The 17,409-nt window shown below is 42.6% G+C and overlaps 9 non-coding genes across 9 annotated transcripts; 6 read left to right on the forward strand and 3 right to left on the reverse strand.

Annotated features, from left to right (window-relative positions):
* Window positions 1-546: 546 nt before the first annotated feature.
* On the reverse strand, window positions 547-620 carry TRNAT-AGU (transfer RNA threonine (anticodon AGU)). Its single transcript has one exon. It is a non-coding gene; the product is annotated as a tRNA-Thr (tRNA).
* A 1,728-nt stretch (window positions 621-2,348) lies between these two features.
* Window positions 2,349-2,430, forward strand: TRNAS-GCU (transfer RNA serine (anticodon GCU)). Its single transcript has one exon. It is a non-coding gene; the product is annotated as a tRNA-Ser (tRNA).
* A 356-nt stretch (window positions 2,431-2,786) lies between these two features.
* TRNAT-AGU (transfer RNA threonine (anticodon AGU)) lies at window positions 2,787-2,860 on the reverse strand. Its single transcript has one exon. It is a non-coding gene; the product is annotated as a tRNA-Thr (tRNA).
* Window positions 2,861-4,376: 1,516 nt separating this feature from the next.
* TRNAS-GCU (transfer RNA serine (anticodon GCU)) lies at window positions 4,377-4,458 on the forward strand. The gene has a single exon. It is a non-coding gene; the product is annotated as a tRNA-Ser (tRNA).
* Window positions 4,459-5,496: 1,038 nt separating this feature from the next.
* On the forward strand, window positions 5,497-5,578 carry TRNAS-GCU (transfer RNA serine (anticodon GCU)). Its single transcript has one exon. It is a non-coding gene; the product is annotated as a tRNA-Ser (tRNA).
* A 1,038-nt stretch (window positions 5,579-6,616) lies between these two features.
* TRNAS-GCU (transfer RNA serine (anticodon GCU)) lies at window positions 6,617-6,698 on the forward strand. The gene has a single exon. It is a non-coding gene; the product is annotated as a tRNA-Ser (tRNA).
* Window positions 6,699-9,976: 3,278 nt separating this feature from the next.
* TRNAS-GCU (transfer RNA serine (anticodon GCU)) lies at window positions 9,977-10,058 on the forward strand. The gene has a single exon. It is a non-coding gene; the product is annotated as a tRNA-Ser (tRNA).
* A 5,957-nt stretch (window positions 10,059-16,015) lies between these two features.
* Window positions 16,016-16,089, reverse strand: TRNAT-AGU (transfer RNA threonine (anticodon AGU)). Its single transcript has one exon. It is a non-coding gene; the product is annotated as a tRNA-Thr (tRNA).
* Window positions 16,090-16,697: 608 nt separating this feature from the next.
* Window positions 16,698-16,779, forward strand: TRNAS-GCU (transfer RNA serine (anticodon GCU)). The gene has a single exon. It is a non-coding gene; the product is annotated as a tRNA-Ser (tRNA).
* Window positions 16,780-17,409: the final 630 nt, after the last annotated feature.

Below are 17,409 nucleotides of genomic sequence, written 5' to 3' on the forward strand. Positions count from 1 at the left end.
GCTGAGCCAATGTCTGATGTACGGCGCTGTTGCATGTGGAAAGAAAATGAAGCCTAAGAATCATCACGACTGTTTTCCAAATGTGGGTTCGGTAAAGGTACTTTTGTTGATGGGGTGGCCGAGTGGTTAAGGCGATGGACTGCTAATCCATTGTGCTCTGCATGCATGGGTTCGAATCCCATCCTCGTCGTATGATTCCTTTTTGGAAAATTCTCTATGCTCAGCGCAAGCAATGCCCCGAGGAAGAAAATTTACCATCGCCGTTCAAGAAGGATGCTATTGAAGTCTCTAAACATATTTACAGGCATTATGTAGCGTATCAGTCAGGCAATAGTGAATCGACACCTCTAATTTATCGTGCCTTATGCCATCCTAGATTTTGCAAAACGTTGCAACCATCTACTTGTTAAAACTAAACCAGAGCTGACTCTTTGCCACTCGGGTGGAGTATTCTAGGGATGTGGGACAAGCATCTTTAATGTCATTGGCTAGTGAACATCTCCCTTTTGGAAAAAAAAGCTGATTATTGAGCAGAATAAGAGAACAAGGCACTGCTGAGAGTTGAACTCAGGATCTCCTGTTTACTAGACAGGCGCTTTAACCAACTAAGCCACAGCGCCCATGAGCAAAACTGTGGAAAACCAGAAAGATGGCAAGGATGATCCAGGAGAAGAATTTTTAAATGTAGGATGATTTTGAGGAGTGGTTCTAAGTTTTGCTATTTGTCACAGAGATGGCAAATTAAGTGTGAACAGATCCTATGCAGCATGTAGTTTCAGGTGGCTACCACTATAGAACAGCAAGGAAGTCGAGTCCCATCACATACTTGGCAGCAGCATGCAGTTCTCTGTCATTTTGCATCGTGACAATTCTAAATGAATTCGGCTTGGGACGATCCTTTTTGGAAAAGACATGGATAATTTGTCCATAGGTATGTAATCCATGCATTTGCCTTGCATGAATTGTGGCCTGTTTTACTTTAAAAGTTAGATAGAAGGCAGAATTGACAGATTTAGGGAATGCTAGGGAAATGCCAACATAAATGAGAAGCAGAGAGGACTGAATGTTTAGTATGTATGCCATTAGCATGGGTCATCACGTTGGATGTAAAACAAGACCTGCTGAGCCAATGTCTGATGTACGGCGCTGTTGCATGTGGAAAGAAAATGAAGCCTAAAAATCATCACGACTGTTTTCCAAATGTGGGTTCGGTAAAGGTACTTTCGTTGACGGGGTGGCCGAGTGGTTAAGGCGATGGACTGCTAATCCATTGTGCTCTGCACACATGGGTTCGAATCCCATCCTCGTCGTATGATTCCTTTTTGGAAAATTCTCTATGCTCAGCGCAAGCAATGCCCCGAGGAAGAAAATTTACCATCGCCGTTCAAGAAGGATGCTATTGAAGTCTCTAAACATATTTACAGGCATTATGTAGCGTATCAGTCAGGCAATAGTGAATCGGCACCTCTAATTTATCGTGCCTTATGCCATCCTAGATTTTGCAAAACGTTGCAACCATCTACTTGTTAAAACTAAACCAGAGCTGACTCTTTGCCACTCGGGTGGAGTATTCTAGGGATGTGGGACGAGCATCTTTAATGTCATTGGCTAGTGAACATCTCCCTTTTGGAAAAAAAAGCTGATTATTGAGCAGAATAAGAGAACAAGGCACTGCTGAGAGTTGAACTCAGGATCTCCTGTTTACTAGACAGGCGTTTTAACCAACTAAGCCACAGCGCCCATGAGCAAAACTGTGGAAAACCAGAAAGATGGCAAGGATGATCCAGGAGAAGAATTTTTAAATGTAGGATGATTTTGAGGAGTGGTTCTAAGTTTTGCTATTTGTCACAGAGATGGCAAATTAAGTGTGAACAGATCCTATGCAGCATGTAGTTTCAGGAGGCTACCACTATAGAACAGCAAGGAAGTCGAGTCCCATCACATACTTGGCAGCAGCATGCAGTTCTCTGTCATTTTGCATCGTGACAATTCTAAATGAAATCGGCTTGGGACGATCCTTTTTGGAAAAGACATGGATAACTTGTCCATAGGTATGTAATCCATGCATTTGCCTTGCATGAATTGTGGCCTGTTTTACTTTAAAAGTTAGATAGAAGGCAGAATTGACAGATTTAGGGAATTCTAGGGAAATGCCAACATAAATGAGAAGCAGAGAGGACTGAATGTTTAGTATTTATGCCATTAGCATGGGTCATCACGTTGGATGTAAAACAAGACCTGCTGAGCCAATGTCTGATGTACGGCGCTGTTGCATGTGGAAAGAAAATGAAGCCTAAGAATCATCACGACTGTTTTCCAAATGTGGGTTCGGTAAAGGTACTTTTGTTGACGGGGTGGCCGAGTGGTTAAGGCGATGGACTGCTAATCCATTGTGCTCTGCACGCATGGGTTCGAATCCCATCCTCGTCGTATGATTCCTTTTTGGAAAATTCTCTATGCTCAGCGCAAGCAATGCCCCAAGGAAGAAAATTTACCATCGCCGTTCAAGAAGGATGCTATTGAAGTCTCTAAACATATTTACAGGCATTATGTAGCGTATCAGTCAGGCAATAGTGAATCGGCACCTCTAATTTATCGTGCCTTATGCCATCCTACATTTTGCAAAACGTTGCAACCATCTACTTGTTAAAACTAAACCAGAGCTGACTCTTTGCCACTCGGGTGGAGTATTCTAGGGATGTGGGACGAGCATCTTTAATGTCATTGGCTAGTGAACATCTCCCTTTTGGAAAAAAAAGCTGATTATTGACCAGAATAAGAGAACAAGGCACTGCTGAGAGTTGAACTCAGGATCTCCTGTTTACTAGACAGGCGCTTTAACCAACTAAGCCACAGCGCCCATGAGCAAAACTGTGGAAAACCAGAAAGATGGCAAGGATGATCCAGGAGAAGAATTTGTAAATGTAGGATGATTTTGAGGAGTGGTTCTAAGTTTTGCTATTTGTCACAGAGATGGCAAATTAAGTGTGAACAGATCCTATGCAGCATGTAGTTTCAGGTGGCTACCACTATAGAACAGCAAGGAAGTCGAGTCCCATCACATACTTGGCAGCAGCATGCAGTTCTCTGTCATTTTGCATCGTGACAATTCTAAATGAAATCGGCTTGGGACGATCCTTTTTGGAAAAGACATGGATAATTTGTCCATAGGTATGTAATCCATGCATTTGCCTTGCATGAATTGTGGCCTGTTTTACTTTAAAAGTTAGATAGAAGGCAGAATTGACAGATTTAGGGAATGCTAGGGAAATGCCAACATAAATGAGAAGCAGAGAGGACTGAATGTTTAGTATGTATGCCATTAGCATGGGTCATCACGTTGGATGTAAAACAAGACCTGCTGAGCCAATGTCTGATGTACGGCGCTGTTGCATGTGGAAAGAAAATGAAGCCTAAAAATCATCACGACTGTTTTCCAAATGTGGGTTCGGTAAAGGTACTTTCGTTGACGGAGTGGCCGAGTGGTTAAGGCGATGGACTGCTAATCCATTGTGCTCTGCACGCATGGGTTCGAATCCCATCCTCGTCGTATGATTCCTTTTTGGAAAATTCTCTATGCTCAGCGCAAGCAATGCCCCGAGGAAGAAAATTTACCATCGCCGTTCAAGAAGGATGCTATTGAAGTCTCTAAACATATTTACAGGCATTATGTAGCGTATCAGTCAGGCAATAGTGAATCGGCACCTCTAATTTATCGTGCCTTATGCCATCCTAGATTTTGCAAAACGTTGCAACCATCTACTTGTTAAAACTAAACCAGAGCTGACTCTTTGCCACTCGGGTGGAGTATTCTAGGGATGTGGGACGAGCATCTTTAATGTCATTGGCTAGTGAACATCTCCCTTTTGGAAAAAAAAGCTGATTATTGAGCAGAATAAGAGAACAAGGCACTGCTGAGAGTTGAACTCAGGATCTCCTGTTTACTAGACAGGCGTTTTAACCAACTAAGCCACAGCGCCCATGAGCAAAACTGTGGAAAACCAGAAAGATGGCAAGGATGATCCAGGAGAAGAATTTTTAAATGTAGGATGATTTTGAGGAGTGGTTCTAAGTTTTGCTATTTGTCACAGAGATGGCAAATTAAGTGTGAACAGATCCTATGCAGCATGTAGTTTCAGGAGGCTACCACTATAGAACAGCAAGGAAGTCGAGTCCCATCACATACTTGGCAGCAGCATGCAGAGGACTGAATGTTTAGTATGTATGCCATTAGCATGGGTCATCACGTTGGATGTAAAACAAGACCTGCTGAGCCAATGTCTGATGTACGGCGCTGTTGCATGTGGAAAGAAAATGAAGCCTAAGAATCATCACGACTGTTTTCCAAATGTGGGTTCGGTAAAGGTACTTTTGTTGACGGGGTGGCCGAGTGGTTAAGGCGATGGACTGCTAATCCATTGTGCTCTGCACGCATGGGTTCGAATCCCATCCTCGTCGTATGATTCCTTTTTGGAAAATTCTCTATGCTCAGCGCAAGCAATGCCCCGAGGAAGAAAATTTACCATCGCCGTTCAAGAAGGATGCTATTGAAGTCTCTAAAAATATTTACAGGCATTATGTAGCGTATCAGTCAGGCAATAGTGAATCGGCACCTCTAATTTATCGTGCCTTATGCCATCCTAGATTTTGCAAAACGTTGCAACCATCTACTTGCTAAAACTAAACCAGAGCTGACTCTTTGCCACTCGGGTGGAGTATTCTAGGGATGTGGGACGAGCATCTTTAATGTCATTGGCTAGTGAACATCTCCCTTTTGGAAAAAAAAGCTGATTATTGAGCAGAATAAGAGAACAAGGCACTGCTGAGAGTTGAACTCAGGATCTCCTGTTTACTAGGCAGGCGCTTTAACCAACTAAGCCACAGCGCCCATGAGCAAAACTGTGGAAAACCAGAAAGATGGCAAGGATGATCCAGGAGAAGAATTTTTAAATGTAGGATGATTTTGAGGAGTGGTTCTAAGTTTTGCTATTTGTCACAGAGATGGCAAATTAAGTGTGAACAGATCCTATGCAGCATGTAGTTTCAGGTGGCTACCACTATAGAACAGCAAGGAAGTCGAGTCCCATCACATACTTGGCAGCAGCATGCAGTTCTCTGTCATTTTGCATCGTGACAATTCTAAATGAAATCGGCTTGGGACGATCCTTTTTGGAAAAGACATGGATAATTTGTCCATAGGTATGTAATCCATGCATTTGCCTTGCATGAATTGTGGCCTGTTTTACTTTAAAAGTTAGATAGAAGGCAGAATTGACAGATTTAGGGAATGCTAGGGAAATGCCAACATAAATGAGAAGCAGAGAGGACTGAATGTTTAGTATTTATGCCATTAGCATGGGTCATCACGTTGGATGTAAAACAAGACCTGCTGAGCCAATGTCTGATGTACGGCGCTGTTGCATGTGGAAAGAAAATGAAGCCTAAGAATCATCACGACTGTTTTCCAAAAGTGGGTTCGGTAAAGGTACTTTCGTTGACGGGGTGGCCGAGTGGTTAAGGCGATGGACTGCTAATCCATTGTGCTCTGCACGCATGGGTTCGAATCCCATCCTCGTCGTATGATTCCTTTTTGGAAAATTCTCTATGCTCAGCGCAAGCAATGCCCCGAGGAAGAAAATTTACCATCGCCGTTCAAGAAGGATGCTATTGAAGTCTCTAAACATATTTACAGGCATTATGTAGCGTATCAGTCAGGCAATAGTGAATCGGCACCTCTAATTTATCGTGCCTTATGCCATCCTAGATTTTGCAAAACGTTGCAACCATCTACTTGTTAAAACTAAACCAGAGCTGACTCTTTGCCACTCGGGTGGAGTATTCTAGGGATGTGGGACGAGCATCTTTAATGTCATTGGCTAGTGAACATCTCCCTTTTGGAAAAAAAAGCTGATTATTGAGCAGAATAAGAGAACAAGGCACTGCTGAGAGTTGAACTCAGGATCTCCTGTTTACTAGACAGGCGTTTTAACCAACTAAGCCACAGCGCCCATGAGCAAAACTGTGGAAAACCAGAAAGATGGCAAGGATGATCCAGGAGAAGAATTTTTAAATGTAGGATGATTTTGAGGAGTGGTTCTAAGTTTTGCTATTTGTCACAGAGATGGCAAATTAAGTGTGAACAGATCCTATGCAGCATGTAGTTTCAGGTGGCTACCACTATAGAACAGCAAGGAAGTCGAGTCCCATCACATACTTGGCAGCAGCATGCAGTTCTCTGTCATTTTGCATCGTGACAATTCTAAATGAAATCGGCTTGGGACGATCCTTTTTGGAAAAGACATGGATAATTTGTCCATAGGTATGTAATCCATGCATTTGCCTTGCATGAATTGTGGCCTGTTTTACTTAAAAATTTAGATAGAAGGCAGAATTGACAGATTTAGGGAATGCTAGGGAAATGCCAACATAAATGAGAAGCAGAGAGGACTGAATGTTTAGTATTTATGCCATTAGCATGGGTCATCACGTTGGATGTAAAACAAGACCTGCTGAGCCAATGTAGGATGTACGGCGCTGTTGCATGTGGAAAGAAAATGAAGCCTAAGAATCATCACGACTGTTTTCCAAAAGTGGGTTCGGTAAAGGTACTTTCGTTGACGGGGTGGCCGAGTGGTTAAGGCGATGGACTGCTAATCCATTGTGCTCTGCACGCATGGGTTCGAATCCCATCCTCGTCGTATGATTCCTTTTTGGAAAATTCTCTATGCTCAGCGCAAGCAATGCCCCGAGGAAGAAAATTTACCATCGCCGTTCAAGAAGGATGCTATTGAAGTCTCTAAACATATTTACAGGCATTATGTAGCGTATCAGTCAGGCAATAGTGAATCGGCACCTCTAATTTATCGTGCCTTATGCCATCCTAGATTTTGCAAAACGTTGCAACCATCTACTTGTTAAAACTAAACCAGAGCTGACTCTTTGCCACTCGGGTGGAGTATTCTAGGGATGTGGGACGAGCATCTTTAATGTCATTGGCTAGTGAACATCTCCCTTTTGGAAAAAAAAGCTGATTATTGAGCAGAATAAGAGAACAAGGCACTGCTGAGAGTTGAACTCAGGATCTCCTGTTTACTAGACAGGCGTTTTAACCAACTAAGCCACAGCGGCCATGAGCAAAACTGTGGAAAACCAGAAAGATGGCAAGGATGATCCAGGAGAAGAATTTTTAAATGTAGGATGATTTTGAGGAGTGGTTCTAAGTTTTGCTATTTGTCACAGAGATGGCAAATTAAGTGTGAACAGATCCTATGCAGCATGTAGTTTCAGGTGGCTACCACTATAGAACAGCAAGGAAGTCGAGTCCCATCACATACTTGGCAGCAGCATGCAGTTCTCTGTCATTTTGCATCGTGACAATTCTAAATGAAATCGGCTTGGGACGATCCTTTTTGGAAAAGACATGGATAATTTGTCCATAGGTATGTAATCCATGCATTTGCCTTGCATGAATTGTGGCCTGTTTTACTTTAAAAGTTAGATAGAAGGCAGAATTGACAGATTTAGGGAATGCTAGGGAAATGCCAACATAAATGAGAAGCAGAGAGGACTGAATGTTTAGTATTTATGCCATTAGCATGGGTCATCACGTTGGATGTAAAACAAGACCTGCTGAGCCAATGTAGGATGTACGGCGCTGTTGCATGTGGAAAGAAAATGAAGCCTAAGAATCATCACGACTGTTTTCCAAAAGTGGGTTCGGTAAAGGTACTTTTGTTGACGGGGTGGCCGAGTGGTTAAGGCGATGGACTGCTAATCCGTTGTGCTCTGCATGCATGGGTTCGAATCCCATCCTCGTCGTATGATTCCTTTTTGGAAAATTCTCTATGCTCAGCGCAAGCAATGCACCGAGGAAGAAAATTTACCATCACCGTTCAAGAAGGATGCTATTGAAGTCTATAAACATATTTACAGGCATTATGTAGCGTATCAGTCAGGCAATAGTGAATCGGCACCTCTAATTTATCGTGCCTTATGCCATCCTAGATTTTGCAAAACGTTGCAACCATCTACTTGTTAAAACTAAACCAGAGCTGACTCTTTGCCACTCGGGTGGAGTATTCTAGGGATGTGGGACGAGCATCTTTAATGTCATTGGCTAGTGAACATCTCCCTTTTGGAAAAAAAAGCTGATTATTGAGCAGAATAAGAGAACAAGGCACTGCTGAGAGTTGAACTCAGGATCTCCTGTTTACTAGACAGGCGCTTTAACCAACTAAGCCACAGCACCCATGAGCAAAACTGTGGAAAACCAGAAAGATGGCAAGGATGATCCAGGAGAAGAATTTTTAAATGTAGGATGATTTTGAGGAGTGGTTCTAAGTTTTGCTATTTGTCACAGAGATGGCAAATTAAGTGTGAACAGATCCTATGCAGCATGTAGTTTCAGGTGGCTACCACTATAGAACAGCAAGGAAGTCGAGTCCCATCACATACTTGGCAGCAGCATGCAGTTCTCTGTCATTTTGCATCGTGACAATTCTAAATGAAATCGGCTTGGGACGATCCTTTTTGGAAAAAACATGGATAACTTGTCCATAGGTATGTAATCCATGCATTTGCCTTGCATGAATTGTGGCCTGTTTTACTTTAAAAGTTAGATAGAAGACAGAATTGACAGATTTAGGGAATGCTAGGGAAATGCCAACATAAATGAGAAGCAGAGAGGACTGAATGTTTAGTATGTATGCCATTAGCATGGGTCATCACGTTGGATGTAAAACAAGACCTGCTGAGCCAATGTCTGATGTACGGCGCTGTTGCATGTGGAAAGAAAATGAAGCCTAAGAATCATCACGACTGTTTTCCAAATGTGGGTTCGGTAAAGGTACTTTTGTTGATGGGGTGGCCGAGTGGTTAAGGCGATGGACTGCTAATCCATTGTGCTCTGCACGCATGGGTTCGAATCCCATCCTCGTCGTATGATTCCTTTTTGGAAAATTCTCTATGCTCAGCGCAAGCAATGCCCCGAGGAAGAAAATTTACCATCACCGTTCAAGAAGGATGCTATTGAAGTCTATAAACATATTTACAGGCATTATGTAGCGTATCAGTCAGGCAATAGTGAATCGGCACCTCTAATTTATCGTGCCTTATGCCATCCTACATTTTGCAAAACGTTGCAACCATCTACTTGTTAAAACTAAACCAGAGCTGACTCTTTGCCACTCGGGTGGAGTATTCTAGGGATGTGGGACGAGCATCTTTAATGTCATTGGCTAGTGAACATCTCCCTTTTGGAAAAAAAAGCTGATTATTGAGCAGAATAAGAGAACAAGGCACTGCTGAGAGTTGAACTCAGGATCTCCTGTTTACTAGACAGGCGTTTTAACCAACTAAGCCACAGCGCCCATGAGCAAAACTGTGGAAAACCAGAAAGATGGCAAGGATGATCCAGGAGAAGAATTTTTAAATGTAGGATGATTTTGAGGAGTGGTTCTAAGTTTTGCTATTTGTCACAGAGATGGCAAATTAAGTGTGAACAGATCCTATGCAGCATGTAGTTTCAGGTGGCTACCACTATAGAACAGCAAGGAAGTCGAGTCCCATCACATACTTGGCAGCAGCATGCAGTTCTCTGTCATTTTGCATCGTGACAATTCTAAATGAAATCGGCTTGGGACGATCCTTTTTGGAAAAGACATGGATAATTTGTCCATAGGTATGTAATCCATGCATTTGCCTTGCATGAATTGTGGCCTGTTTTACTTAAAAATTTAGATAGAAGGCAGAATTGACAGATTTAGGGAATGCTAGGGAAATGCCAACATAAATGAGAAGCAGAGAGGACTGAATGTTTAGTATTTATGCCATTAGCATGGGTCATCACGTTGGATGTAAAACAAGACCTGCTGAGCCAATGTAGGATGTACGGCGCTGTTGCATGTGGAAAGAAAATGAAGCCTAAGAATCATCACGACTGTTTTCCAAAAGTGGGTTCGGTAAAGGTACTTTCGTTGACGGGGTGGCCGAGTGGTTAAGGCGATGGACTGCTAATCCATTGTGCTCTGCACGCATGGGTTCGAATCCCATCCTCGTCGTATGATTCCTTTTTGGAAAATTCTCTATGCTCAGCGCAAGCAATGCCCCGAGGAAGAAAATTTACCATCGCCGTTCAAGAAGGATGCTATTGAAGTCTCTAAACATATTTACAGGCATTATGTAGCGTATCAGTCAGGCAATAGTGAATCGGCACCTCTAATTTATCGTGCCTTATGCCATCCTAGATTTTGCAAAACGTTGCAACCATCTACTTGTTAAAACTAAACCAGAGCTGACTCTTTGCCACTCGGGTGGAGTATTCTAGGGATGTGGGACGAGCATCTTTAATGTCATTGGCTAGTGAACATCTCCCTTTTGGAAAAAAAAGCTGATTATTGAGCAGAATAAGAGAACAAGGCACTGCTGAGAGTTGAACTCAGGATCTCCTGTTTACTAGACAGGCGTTTTAACCAACTAAGCCACAGCGCCCATGAGCAAAACTGTGGAAAACCAGAAAGATGGCAAGGATGATCCAGGAGAAGAATTTTTAAATGTAGGATGATTTTGAGGAGTGGTTCTAAGTTTTGCTATTTGTCACAGAGATGGCAAATTAAGTGTGAACAGATCCTATGCAGCATGTAGTTTCAGGTGGCTACCACTATAGAACAGCAAGGAAGTCGAGTCCCATCACATACTTGGCAGCAGCATGCAGTTCTCTGTCATTTTGCATCGTGACAATTCTAAATGAAATCGGCTTGGGACGATCCTTTTTGGAAAAGACATGGATAATTTGTCCATAGGTATGTAATCCATGCATTTGCCTTGCATGAATTGTGGCCTGTTTTACTTTAAAAGTTAGATAGAAGGCAGAATTGACAGATTTAGGGAATGCTAGGGAAATGCCAACATAAATGAGAAGCAGAGAGGACTGAATGTTTAGTATTTATGCCATTAGCATGGGTCATCACGTTGGATGTAAAACAAGACCTGCTGAGCCAATGTAGGATGTACGGCGCTGTTGCATGTGGAAAGAAAATGAAGCCTAAGAATCATCACGACTGTTTTCCAAAAGTGGGTTCGGTAAAGGTACTTTTGTTGACGGGGTGGCCGAGTGGTTAAGGCGATGGACTGCTAATCCGTTGTGCTCTGCATGCATGGGTTCGAATCCCATCCTCGTCGTATGATTCCTTTTTGGAAAATTCTCTATGCTCAGCGCAAGCAATGCCCCGAGGAAGAAAATTTACCATCACCGTTCAAGAAGGATGCTATTGAAGTCTATAAACATATTTACAGGCATTATGTAGCGTATCAGTCAGGCAATAGTGAATCGGCACCTCTAATTTATCGTGCCTTATGCCATCCTAGATTTTGCAAAACGTTGCAACCATCTACTTGTTAAAACTAAACCAGAGCTGACTCTTTGCCACTCGGGTGGAGTATTCTAGGGATGTGGGACGAGCATCTTTAATGTCATTGGCTAGTGAACATCTCCCTTTTGGAAAAAAAAGCTGATTATTGAGCAGAATAAGAGAACAAGGCACTGCTGAGAGTTGAACTCAGGATCTCCTGTTTACTAGACAGGCGCTTTAACCAACTAAGCCACAGCACCCATGAGCAAAACTGTGGAAAACCAGAAAGATGGCAAGGATGATCCAGGAGAAGAATTTTTAAATGTAGGATGATTTTGAGGAGTGGTTCTAAGTTTTGCTATTTGTCACAGAGATGGCAAATTAAGTGTGAACAGATCCTATGCAGCATGTAGTTTCAGGTGGCTACCACTATAGAACAGCAAGGAAGTCGAGTCCCATCACATACTTGGCAGCAGCATGCAGTTCTCTGTCATTTTGCATCGTGACAATTCTAAATGAAATCGGCTTGGGACGATCCTTTTTGGAAAAGACATGGATAACTTGTCCATAGGTATGTAATCCATGCATTTGCCTTGCATGAATTGTGGCCTGTTTTACTTTAAAAGTTAGATAGAAGACAGAATTGACAGATTTAGGGAATGCTAGGGAAATGCCAACATAAATGAGAAGCAGAGAGGACTGAATGTTTAGTATGTATGCCATTAGCATGGGTCATCACGTTGGATGTAAAACAAGACCTGCTGAGCCAATGTCTGATGTACGGCGCTGTTGCATGTGGAAAGAAAATGAAGCCTAAGAATCATCACGACTGTTTTCCAAATGTGGGTTCGGTAAAGGTACTTTTGTTGATGGGGTGGCCGAGTGGTTAAGGCGATGGACTGCTAATCCATTGTGCTCTGCACGCATGGGTTCGAATCCCATCCTCGTCGTATGATTCCTTTTTGGAAAATTCTCTATGCTCAGCGCAAGCAATGCCCCGAGGAAGAAAATTTACCATCACCGTTCAAGAAGGATGCTATTGAAGTCTATAAACATATTTACAGGCATTATGTAGCGTATCAGTCAGGCAATAGTGAATCGGCACCTCTAATTTATCGTGCCTTATGCCATCCTACATTTTGCAAAACGTTGCAACCATCTACTTGTTAAAACTAAACCAGAGCTGACTCTTTGCCACTCGGGTGGAGTATTCTAGGGATGTGGGACGAGCATCTTTAATGTCATTGGCTAGTGAACATCTCCCTTTTGGAAAAAAAAGCTGATTATTGAGCAGAATAAGAGAACAAGGCACTGCTGAGAGTTGAACTCAGGATCTCCTGTTTACTAGACAGGCGCTTTAACCAACTAAGCCACAGCACCCATGAGCAAAACTGTGGAAAACCAGAAAGATGGCAAGGATGATCCAGGAGAAGAATTTTTAAATGTAGGATGATTTTGAGGAGTGGTTCTAAGTTTTGCTATTTGTCACAGAGATGGCAAATTAAGTGTGAACAGATCCTATGCAGCATGTAGTTTCAGGTGGCTACCACTATAGAACAGCAAGGAAGTCGAGTCCCATCACATACTTGGCAGCAGCATGCAGTTCTCTGTCATTTTGCATCGTGACAATTCTAAATGAAATCGGCTTGGGACGATCCTTTTTGGAAAAGACATGGATAATTTGTCCATAGGTATGTAATCCATGCATTTGCCTTGCATGAATTGTGGCCTGTTTTACTTTAAAAGTTAGATAGAAGGCAGAATTGACAGATTTAGGGAATGCTAGGGAAATGCCAACATAAATGAGAAGCAGAGAGGACTGAATGTTTAGTATTTATGCCATTAGCATGGGTCATCACGTTGGATGTAAAACAAGACCTGCTGAGCCAATGTCTGATGTACGGCGCTGTTGCATGTGGAAAGAAAATGAAGCCTAAGAATCATCACGACTGTTTTCCAAAAGTGGGTTCGGTAAAGGTACTTTTGTTGACGGGGTGGCCGAGTGGTTAAGGCGATGGACTGCTAATCCGTTGTGCTCTGCATGCATGGGTTCGAATCCCATCCTCGTCGTATGATTCCTTTTTGGAAAATTCTCTATGCTCAGCGCAAGCAATGCACCGAGGAAGAAAATTTACCATCACCGTTCAAGAAGGATGCTATTGAAGTCTATAAACATATTTACAGGCATTATGTAGCGTATCAGTCAGGCAATAGTGAATCGGCACCTCTAATTTATCGTGCCTTATGCCATCCTAGATTTTGCAAAAACGTTGCAACCATCTACTTGTTAAAACTAAACCAGAGCTGACTCTTTGCCACTCGGGTGGAGTATTCTAGGGATGTGGGACGAGCATCTTTAATGTCATTGGCTAGTGAACATCTCCCTTTTGGAAAAAAAAGCTGATTATTGAGCAGAATAAGAGAACAAGGCACTGCTGAGAGTTGAACTCAGGATCTCCTGTTTACTAGACAGGCGCTTTAACCAACTAAGCCACAGCACCCATGAGCAAAACTGTGGAAAACCAGAAAGATGGCAAGGATGATCCAGGAGAAGAATTTTTAAATGTAGGATGATTTTGAGGAGTGGTTCTAAGTTTTGCTATTTGTCACAGAGATGGCAAATTAAGTGTGAACAGATCCTATGCAGCATGTAGTTTCAGGTGGCTACCACTATAGAACAGCAAGGAAGTCGAGTCCCATCACATACTTGGCAGCAGCATGCAGTTCTCTGTCATTTTGCATCGTGACAATTCTAAATGAAATCGGCTTGGGACGATCCTTTTTGGAAAAGACATGGATAACTTGTCCATAGGTATGTAATCCATGCATTTGCCTTGCATGAATTGTGGCCTGTTTTACTTTAAAAGTTAGATAGAAGACAGAATTGACAGATTTAGGGAATGCTAGGGAAATGCCAACATAAATGAGAAGCAGAGAGGACTGAATGTTTAGTATGTATGCCATTAGCATGGGTCATCACGTTGGATGTAAAACAAGACCTGCTGAGCCAATGTCTGATGTACGGCGCTGTTGCATGTGGAAAGAAAATGAAGCCTAAGAATCATCACGACTGTTTTCCAAATGTGGGTTCGGTAAAGGTACTTTTGTTGATGGGGTGGCCGAGTGGTTAAGGCGATGGACTGCTAATCCATTGTGCTCTGCACGCATGGGTTCGAATCCCATCCTCGTCGTATGATTCCTTTTTGGAAAATTCTCTATGCTCAGCGCAAGCAATGCCCCGAGGAAGAAAATTTACCATCACCGTTCAAGAAGGATGCTATTGAAGTCTATAAACATATTTACAGGCATTATGTAGCGTATCAGTCAGGCAATAGTGAATCGGCACCTCTAATTTATCGTGCCTTATGCCATCCTACATTTTGCAAAACGTTGCAACCATCTACTTGTTAAAACTAAACCAGAGCTGACTCTTTGCCACTCGGGTGGAGTATTCTAGGGATGTGGGACGAGCATCTTTAATGTCATTGGCTAGTGAACATCTCCCTTTTGGAAAAAAAAGCTGATTATTGAGCAGAATAAGAGAACAAGGCACTGCTGAGAGTTGAACTCAGGATCTCCTGTTTACTAGACAGGCGCTTTAACCAACTAAGCCACAGCACCCATGAGCAAAACTGTGGAAAACCAGAAAGATGGCAAGGATGATCCAGGAGAAGAATTTTTAAATGTAGGATGATTTTGAGGAGTGGTTCTAAGTTTTGCTATTTGTCACAGAGATGGCAAATTAAGTGTGAACAGATCCTATGCAGCATGTAGTTTCAGGTGGCTACCACTATAGAACAGCAAGGAAGTCGAGTCCCATCACATACTTGGCAGCAGCATGCAGTTCTCTGTCATTTTGCATCGTGACAATTCTAAATGAAATCGGCTTGGGACGATCCTTTTTGGAAAAGACATGGATAACTTGTCCATAGGTATGTAATCCATGCATTTGCCTTGCATGAATTGTGGCCTGTTTTACTTTAAAAGTTAGATAGAAGACAGAATTGACAGATTTAGGGAATGCTAGGGAAATGCCAACATAAATGAGAAGCAGAGAGGACTGAATGTTTAGTATGTATGCCATTAGCATGGGTCATCACGTTGGATGTAAAACAAGACCTGCTGAGCCAATGTCTGATGTACGGCGCTGTTGCATGTGGAAAGAAAATGAAGCCTAAGAATCATCACGACTGTTTTCCAAATGTGGGTTCGGTAAAGGTACTTTTGTTGATGGGGTGGCCGAGTGGTTAAGGCGGTGGACTGCTAATCCATTGTGCTCTGCACGCATGGGTTCGAATCCCATCCTCGTCGTATGATTCCTTTTTGGAAAATTCTCTATGCTCAGCGCAAGCAATGCCCCGAGGAAGAAAATTTACCATCGCCGTTCAAGAAGGATGCTATTGAAGTCTCTAAACATATTTACAGGCATTATGTAGCGTATCAGTCAGGCAATAGTGAATCGACACCTCTAATTTATCGTGCCTTATGCCATCCTAGATTTTGCAAAACGTTGCAACCATCTACTTGTTAAAACTAAACCAGAGCTGACTCTTTGCCACTCGGGTGGAGTATTCTAGGGATGTGGGACGAGCATCTTTAATGTCATTGGCTAGTGAACATCTCCCTTTTGGAAAAAAAAGCTGATTATTGAGCAGAATAAGAGAACAAGGCACTGCTGAGAGTTGAACTCAGGATCTCCTGTTTACTAGACAGGCGCTTTAACCAACTAAGCCACAGCGCCCATGAGCAAAACTGTGGAAAACCAGAAAGATGGCAAGGATGATCCAGGAGAAGAATTTTTAAATGTAGGATGATTTTGAGGAGTGGTTCTAAGTTTTGCTATTTGTCACAGAGATGGCAAATTAAGTGTGAACAGATCCTATGCAGCATGTAGTTTCAGGTGGCTACCACTATAGAACAGCAAGGAAGTCGAGTCCCATCACATACTTGGCAGCAGCATGCAGTTCTCTGTCATTTTGCATCGTGACAATTCTAAATGAATTCGGCTTGGGACGATCCTTTTTGGAAAAGACATGGATAATTTGTCCATAGGTATGTAATCCATGCATTTGCCTTGCATGAATTGTGGCCTGTTTTACTTTAAAAGTTAGATAGAAGGCAGAATTGACAGATTTAGGGAATGCTAGGGAAATGCCAACATAAATGAGAAGCAGAGAGGACTGAATGTTTAGTATGTATGCCATTAGCATGGGTCATCACGTTGGATGTAAAACAAGACCTGCTGAGCCAATGTCTGATGTACGGCGCTGTTGCATGTGGAAAGAAAATGAAGCCTAAAAATCATCACGACTGTTTTCCAAATGTGGGTTCGGTAAAGGTACTTTCGTTGACGGGGTGGCCGAGTGGTTAAGGCGATGGACTGCTAATCCATTGTGCTCTGCACGCATGGGTTCGAATCCCATCCTCGTCGTATGATTCCTTTTTGGAAAATTCTCTATGCTCAGCGCAAGCAATGCCCCGAGGAAGAAAATTTACCATCGCCGTTCAAGAAGGATGCTATTGAAGTCTCTAAACATATTTACAGGCATTATGTAGCGTATCAGTCAGGCAATAGTGAATCGGCACCTCTAATTTATCGTGCCTTATGCCATCCTAGATTTTGCAAAACGTTGCAACCATCTACTTGTTAAAACTAAACCAGAGCTGACTCTTTGCCACTCGGGTGGAGTATTCTAGGGATGTGGGACGAGCATCTTTAATGTCATTGGCTAGTGAACATCTCCCTTTTGGAAAAAAAAGCTGATTATTGAGCAGAATAAGAGAACAAGGCACTGCTGAGAGTTGAACTCAGGATCTCCTGTTTACTAGACAGGCGTTTTAACCAACTAAGCCACAGCGCCCATGAGCAAAACTGTGGAAAACCAGAAAGATGGCAAGGATGATCCAGGAGAAGAATTTTTAAATGTAGGATGATTTTGAGGAGTGGTTCTAAGTTTTGCTATTTGTCACAGAGATGGCAAATTAAGTGTGAACAGATCCTATGCAGCATGTAGTTTCAGGAGGCTACCACTATAGAACAGCAAGGAAGTCGAGTCCCATC

This window comes from Eleutherodactylus coqui, chromosome 11, assembly GCF_035609145.1.
Source record: "Eleutherodactylus coqui strain aEleCoq1 chromosome 11, aEleCoq1.hap1, whole genome shotgun sequence".
Lineage (NCBI taxonomy): Eukaryota > Metazoa > Chordata > Amphibia > Anura > Eleutherodactylidae > Eleutherodactylus > Eleutherodactylus coqui.